The sequence below is a fragment of the Marmota monax genome, unplaced genomic scaffold (assembly GCF_021218885.2).
Source record: "Marmota monax isolate L192 unplaced genomic scaffold, Marmota_monax_Labrador192_F-V1.1 WCK01_AAM20220418_F8-fsc00101, whole genome shotgun sequence".
NCBI lineage: Eukaryota > Metazoa > Chordata > Mammalia > Rodentia > Sciuridae > Marmota > Marmota monax.
Window position 1 is genome coordinate 169,707 of NW_026692786.1, and position 8,075 is coordinate 177,781.

Below are 8,075 nucleotides of genomic sequence, written 5' to 3' on the forward strand. Positions count from 1 at the left end.
CACTCATATGGTGGTGTTGGCTGAGGTCTTGTAGGCACAAAAAGCAGACCCATACCCAGAATAGTTGTTCACAAGAATAAATTGCAGGCTCTTGCAGGATAGAAGAGACCCAATTTGGTGAACCCAGCTGGATAGTATGTGGTTGCTTATTTTCTCAAAGAATACTGCCAATGAAGGTTTATTTTTGATGTCTCTTACTAGAAGATTGGACAGTCAGAGGCAGCAGTATCTGGAGTCCATGATATAGATGTCATCCATATTCTCCATTATTTGCAGTTACCACCAACTTATATATGTGCTATAATGCCTAAACTGGAGGACAGGTTATTAAGGCTGGGTAATAACAACCTAAGTCATTTTACACATTTGGATGTTTAGTGACTTTTTGATACAAAGATCTTCACACATCATGCCCGCTATTTCATATGTCCATCTATTTGCCTTTACACCTCATATATCATTGTGGTAGTCAATTTTATGCATTGGCTAGACTAGGCTACAGTCCCTTGTTATTTAGAAACAAATAAAGGTATTGCTATGAAGGGACTTTGTAGATGGATTATATTCCATAATCAGTTAATGCTCTCACAGAGAGATTTATTTTCTAAGAATTGGTTGACACGATTATGGAATCTGGCAAGTCCAAAACCTACAGGGTAGCCCAACAGGCTGGAAACTCAGGGAAGAGTTAATGTTATAATTGAAACCCAAGGCAGTTTGATGGCAGCATTTCCTCCTCTGAGAGAAGCAGGTCTTTTAAGGCCTTCAACTTGTTGGATGATTCTGACTCAGGTTATGGAGCATAATCTGCTTACTCAAAGCCTGATGTAATGTTAATTTTATATAAGAAAAATATGCAAATAACTAGAATAATGTTTGACAAAATATAGATACCAATACTTTTTAAGTTATTTCAGGAAATAGAAAAAGAGGGAGCTCTTCCAAATTCATTCTATGAGGCCAACATCACCCTGATTCCGAAACCAGACAAAGACACCTCAAAGAAAGAAAACTACAGACCAATATCTCTGATGAACCTAGATGCAAAAATCCTCAATAAAATTCTGGTGAATCGGATACAAAGGCACATCAAAAAAATTGTGCACCATGATCAAGTAGGATTCATCCCTGGGATGCAAGGATGGTTCAATATATGGAAATCAATAAATGTTATTCACCACATCAATAGACTTAAAGATAAGAACCATATGATCATCTCGATAGATGCAGAAAAAGCATTCGACAAAGTACAGCATCCCTTTATGTTCAAAACATTAGAAAAACTAGGGATAACAGAAACTTACCTCAACATTGTAAAAGCTATCTATGCTAAGCCTCAGGCTAGCATCATTCTGAATGGAGAAAAATTGAAGGCATTCCCTCTAAAATCTGGAACAAGACAGGGATGCCCTCTATCACCACTTCTATTCAATATAGTTCTCGAAACACTGGCCAGAGCAATTAGACAGACAAAAGAAATTAAAGGCATAAAAATAGGAAAAGAAGAACTTAAATTATCATTATGTGCGGAAGTCATGATTCTATACCTAGAAGACCCAAAAGGGTCTACAAAAAAACTACTAGAACTAATAAATGAATTCAGCAAAGTGGCAGGATATAAAATCAACACGCATAAATCAAAGGGGGGAGATGTTGAGAGCCACAGCTGGTCAGAATGACGCCTGGCATTTGCCAGAGGGAATGTTTGAAAGGTGATGCCAGTGAACCATTGAGATGATGATTTGAGTTAAGCTATATATAATTGCTGTGATGCTGGATTGATTGTATTGCATATTTAACCTTTACTGTCGGGCAATAGGGCGGCTCTTGCTGGAGTTCTCGCACTACTTTGGAGTTCTCCCGCCTGCTACTTTGGAGTTCTCCTGCTACTTTGGAGTTCTCACAGGGATTCCCAGAGAGTTCCCATTGGTTGGGGAAGTGCCAGAGGAGGGATTTCCGGTGTGGGGGGTTTCTGAGAAGGCTGCGTGCTTGGCATTCGCAGGAGTACAGAGAATATAAGAGTTCCTGTTTTGAACCTACAAGGCTGTGTGGCGGCTCAGTTATTTTGTGCCCAGACAGACTGCGGCATAAGGGGACCTAATAGCAGATTTTCTTCATTTAAGTGTGCTTGTTTATATAGCACTTGGTATTGCTATTGGTCCCATCTTATTGCTAATTGGTGTTTGAAAAAAGTACCAAAGCTATTGGTCCAAACATATGCTAATTAGGGTTTGGAAAAATACTAATGCTATTAGTCAACTCTTGAGGCCCAACTTCTATTCAGATCTACCCCACTTCTCTTTTCTGGTCATTGGATGGTCTATACTCACAGGTTATGGGGCTGTAGTACTGCACGGAGCAGGCTTCTGCTCCAGGCAACCATTCTGTGCCCAGACCTGACTGACAAAGTGTGACAGGTTGGCACACCTTGGCTCTGTGTACCTCAGGCCTGCTAAGCCTCCATGGTGGGCTCTATGTGACTGCAGGCTGCACTTGCTGCCCACACTCCAACCCACTTGGGTTACCATTCCATGGCTCCACCATTCTGTTGACACTTCTTGGCAGGAATCAGTAGGCTGGCTGTGTGGCTTGCCAGCCAGGGAGCTGAGTCAATAGCAAATATTGCCATACTACTCTGGCAAATGCCTAATGTGTGGCCTAGTGTGTACCTAGGAGAATGTGAGTAAAACAGGCACAGAGAAGATTGCACCCTGGGGGATTCAAATCAGAAAATGAAGGAGAGTCCAACTCCTTTCCCTCTGAGTCTGGTGGTTAATATGACCATCTCAAGAAGGCCAGGAAATTAAACAGGCGTTGTGAATACATTCAGGGACTAAGGATGTGTGAAGGCTGTCCTCACAGGCAGCAAAATATATGGAGGGTTGGTTCCCCAGCTCCATAAGTAGAATTCTTGGGAGGCTCCTGAGATCCAGATTCTTAGCAGAAATCAGCATTTGCCAAATCTAGGGGTAGGTTGATATAATCTCTTCAGTGCATATATCACCTAAGGCCTGATTAGACCTAAGACTCAGTCACAGGGACCCCTCACATAGAACTCTGCAGCCATCCCACCCTTGGAGTGCATAAATCTGATCTATGCAGAAAAACCTCCAATTGACAGTACTTCCCATTCCATCCTACCTTACACCAGTGAGAAGGGAACATGAAAGCTATTGCAACCATCTTCAGTTTTAGGTCCTTCTAAGTGCTCACTGGGTCCTTCCCAGTGAGCAACACAGAAGTATAGGTTAATAAGAGCTACCCTTCCTCTCTCTTAGTGAATAACCCAAGAAGAAACAGAAAGGAGGATACTTAGACTTAAGATAATCACTATGTAGTCTCATTGAGCAGTTTGACCCCTCAATAGAAATGATTCTTTCATTTTTCCCTTTTTCTTTTTTGGTGTTCTTGCTGTGCTGATTGGTTCATGGACATATATACATGTTTGGTTTTTTTCTCATTTTCAGCATCTCTTATGATAGTTATTATTACTTGCCTTGTAGTTTGAGGATTAGTTTTTTTAATATTTATTTTTTTAGGTGTAGATGGACACAACACAATGCTTTTTTTTTTTATGTGGTATTGAAGATTGAACCCAGGTCCCGCCTGTGCTAGGCGAGCGCTCTACCACTGAGCCACAATCCCAGCCCCCAGGATTAGGGTTTTGTTTTGTTTCTCTTTCTCTCCTTTCTTTTTCTGATAACAGCCAAATTCTCTTGTCTTCTCTTTCTCTCTCCATTTAGGGTTTCATATTCTTCCTCCTCCTCCTTTATAGCCATCACTTATTATATCTCTTCTGCATTCTCTCTGTTCACATTATGAACATTTTAAGCTCTCCTACCTTCCTATCACATTACATTTTCTTTTCTCTTAATGAACTGTTATTTTTACCATTTTTAGGACTATTTTGTTTATGTAACTCTGGTCCTCACCATTCATGTTGTTGAAATTATAACTGCTATGAATGATACAACAGACATCTACTCTTTGCTTTAATGCCAGATCTAGTTCGTGGTTAATTACTATTTTGTTGTTGGCAACTGATGACCCAACCATTCCTATTTCTGTGGTAGTTAGTATTGTAGATGTCATAGGAACTGGGTATTTATTGTAGTGCTATATATTATATTAGTTGTTGCTAGTATTTGCTTTCCTCTTTTCTGTGAAGTGTTGGGAATATTTAAGGACATGAAAAGTTCACAAGGTAGATTCTGCTACTGAACCCAGCCAAAGGACAGCACTCTTTACTCCAAAAATTCAGTACATTCAAACCTCAAACTTCCGCTCTACTTTAAAACAAAAAATAGAATAGACAACAACCCAAACTAAAGACCAGGCCCCAAATAGAAATAGCTAGGTGTGGGCCTTTAGGTCTCATTCATTGATATCCACTCCTACAGCAAAAATAGAATTAACACAGAGACTGGATACCATATCTAAGAGGGGGTTTCAATCTAGATCACTCTAGGGCAATTTGTCAAGAAAAAGTTGTGTGTTAAAAGGACCCACACATGATAATAAAAGAGAAATTCATCCAAACAGATGCATAAAATCCAACACAGGAGAACAAAAAAATATTTTTAAAAAGCAACATGATACCTCCTAAAGTTGATAATTCAGTCAGCAACTGACTACAAAGATATTGAAATGGATAAAAGATAAATAAATCAAAAAATATTATTAAAATGATCAATGAATCTAAGAGAATACAGAAAAACAACTGAATGAATTAAGAAAGTCAGTACAGAATATGAAAGATAAATTCTATAAGGAAATAGAGATATTCAAATAGAACCAAAGAAATATTGGAAATGAACGACACAATAAATAAAACGATCAGGTGACAATCTAATAGAGTAAACCATGCTGAATACAGAATCTGAGCTGGAAAACAGAATGACAAGCCTTGAACATTCAGACAATATTAAAGAAAATAAGTAAACCATGACCAGAGTTTACAAGAACTCTGGGAACACATTAAAAGACAAAATTTAAAAATCACTGGAATTGAAGAGGATTGCAAAATACAAACTGTTGGAATCAATAACCTCTTAAGGGAAATAATAATTTCCAAACCTTGAGAATGAGATGGATATTAGATATAAGAGGCATTCATAACCCCAAACAGATAAGATCAAAAAAGAACCTCTCCATGACACATTATAATTAAAATGCCTAACATAAAGAACAAGCGTGGAATTTTCATGACTTAAGTTGGTACTACAGAAAATACTCCACACAGAAAAAATATAAAATAAACCCCAGAGCTCACAAATGAACAAATCTCATTTGCAGTATAGCTAATTTAGAATCAAATTAAATATTAGGAATAAATAACAATGGCAGGAATTAATAAACATCTCTATAATAACACTGAATGTTATTGGTCTCAACTCTCTAATTAAAAGACATTGGCTAGCAGAATTGATTAAAAAACAAAGAAAAAGACTATATGCTTTTTGCAAGAGACTCACATTATAGGCAAAGACAGCCACAAGCTAAAGGTCAAAGGATGGAAATTGGTATATCATGTGAAAGGACTCCCAAAACAAGCAGGTGTAGCTACTCTCATATCCAACAAAGCAGACTTCAATTAAAATCAGAAGAGACAAGGAAAGTCACTTATACTGCTAAAAGGAACAATCCAACAAGAAAATAGAATGACAGTAAATATTTATGCCCTAAATGTTGATGCATTTAATTAGATAAAAGATAAATTACTTCAATTAAAATTTCAGATATGCCCTGCTACATTAATACTGAGTGATTTCAACACACCTCTCCCACCAATACATATGTCATCAAAACATACTCAGTAAAGATTCTTTTGACCTGAAAAATATTGCAAATCAAATGGGCTTACCAGACATTTTTAGAATATTTCATCCAACAACAACTGAATAAGCTTGCTTCTCAGTGATTCATGGAAACTTCTCCAAAACAGACCATGTTTTAGGCCATAAAGCAACTCTTAGTGTTGTGAGTCCCCCCACCCAAAGACTAATTTCCCCATCCCCTGAGAAGAGCAGTCCAACGGTGAGCCCTGCTGGCTCACATGATCCTTACCCACCAATCAGACTAGCCCTGCTGGCTCACATGATCCTTACCCACCAATCAGAAAGCACCCCATGCCAACTGTCAAACCATTCAACCATAAAACTGTCATAACTGTCAAACCACCCCCAGCTCTATAAATATGCAGAGCTGTTCCTCAATAAATGGGCATTTTCTCTGATGACGAGCCTTGTTCGTTCTTTCACTTAGCAAATACAAAAGGTTGATTTCATAATGGAATGAAATTGGAAAATAACACAAACTAACCTACAGAAACTAAATGCATGGATACTGAACAATCCTCCCCCCTTTTTGTAGGTGGTCATAATGCCTTTATTTTTTTATTTATTTTTATGTGGTGCTGAGGATCAAACCCAATGCCTCATGAATGCTAGGCGAGTACTTCTGAGCCACAATCCCAGCTGCAAACAATACCATTTAGAATGATGATGGGCAACAGAATAAAACAGGAGAGAAATTAAAACGTCTTAGAATCAAATGAGAATAGTGATACAGCATACCAGAGCCTCTGGGACACCACAAAGGCAAGTAAGAGGAAAGTTCATAGCTATGAGTGCCTATGAAAGAAAATAAGAAAGATCATAAATAAGCAGCTTTATGATGCATCTCAAGGTCTTTGAAAAAGACAAACCAGGGGCTGGGATTGTGGCTCAGCAGTACAGCGCTTGCCTAGCACAGGTGGGACCCAGCACCACATAAAAATAAAAGCATTGTGTTGTATCCATCTACACCTAAAAAATAAATATTAAAAAAAAGACAAACCAATCCAAAACCAGTGGAAGGAAATAATTAAGACCAGAGTTGAAATCACCGAAACTGACAAAAACAAACAAACAAAACCAAAGAATTAATTAAAAAAGGGGTTGGTTCTTTATGAAGATAAAGCAAATAAAATTGACAAACCCTAAGCCAAAATAACCAAAGAAAAAGAGAGAAGACCCAAATTAATAAAATCAGAGATTAAAAAGGAGAAAACACAACAGACATCATTGAAATCCAGAGGATCATTAGGGACTATTTTGAAAACTTACACTCTTATACTTCAATAAATTGGAAAACCTAGAAGAAATAGATATATTTATACATACATATAACCTGCCAAAATTTAATCAAGAGAACATACAAACAACTAGCAATTAGATATAAAGCAGATAAGCAGTAATAAAAAAATTCCAAGAAAGAAAAGTACAGGACCGAATGGATTCTCAGCTGAATTCTACCAGATCATTAAATAATAACTAATACCAATGCTCCTCAAATTATTCCATGAAATAGAAGATGAAAACGTCCAAATTGATTACTATGAAGTCAATATCACACTCATTCCAAAACCAGATAAGGACATATGAAGGAAAGAAAATACAGACTAGTAATACTGATGAACTTAAATGCAAAAATCCTTCAAAAAATGTTAGTAACTTGTATTAAACAACGTTTTAAGAAAATTTCACATCATGTCCAAGTTGGTTATAGGATGCAAGGATGGTTTAACACCTGAAAATCAATAAATGCAATTCATAATTTAAACAGAATTAAGGTAAAAATGACTTAATCATCTTAATGGTTGTAGAGAATGCCTTCAACAAACTTTAAAACCCATTCATGATAAAAACAGTGAAGAAACTAGGGATAGAAAGAACCCACCTCAACATCATAAGGGGTATATATGAAAAACCCAGAACAAACATCATATTGAATGTGAAATATTGAAAGCGTTTCCTTTAAAATCTAGAACAAGTCAATGATGTCTATTGCCAGTCCTATTTAACACAGTATTAAGAATTCCAGCCTGAGAAATTAGGCAAGAGAAGGTTGCCTAATAATATAATAATAAATGGGATAAAAATGAGAAAGGAAGAAGTCAAATTATCACTTTGAAATGATATGATACAAGATATGATCCTATACTCCAAAGGTCCAGCAAAAAAAATGCTAGAGGGGCTGAGGCTGTAGCTCAGTGGCAGAGCACTTGCCTAGCATGTGTGAGACACTGGTTCGAT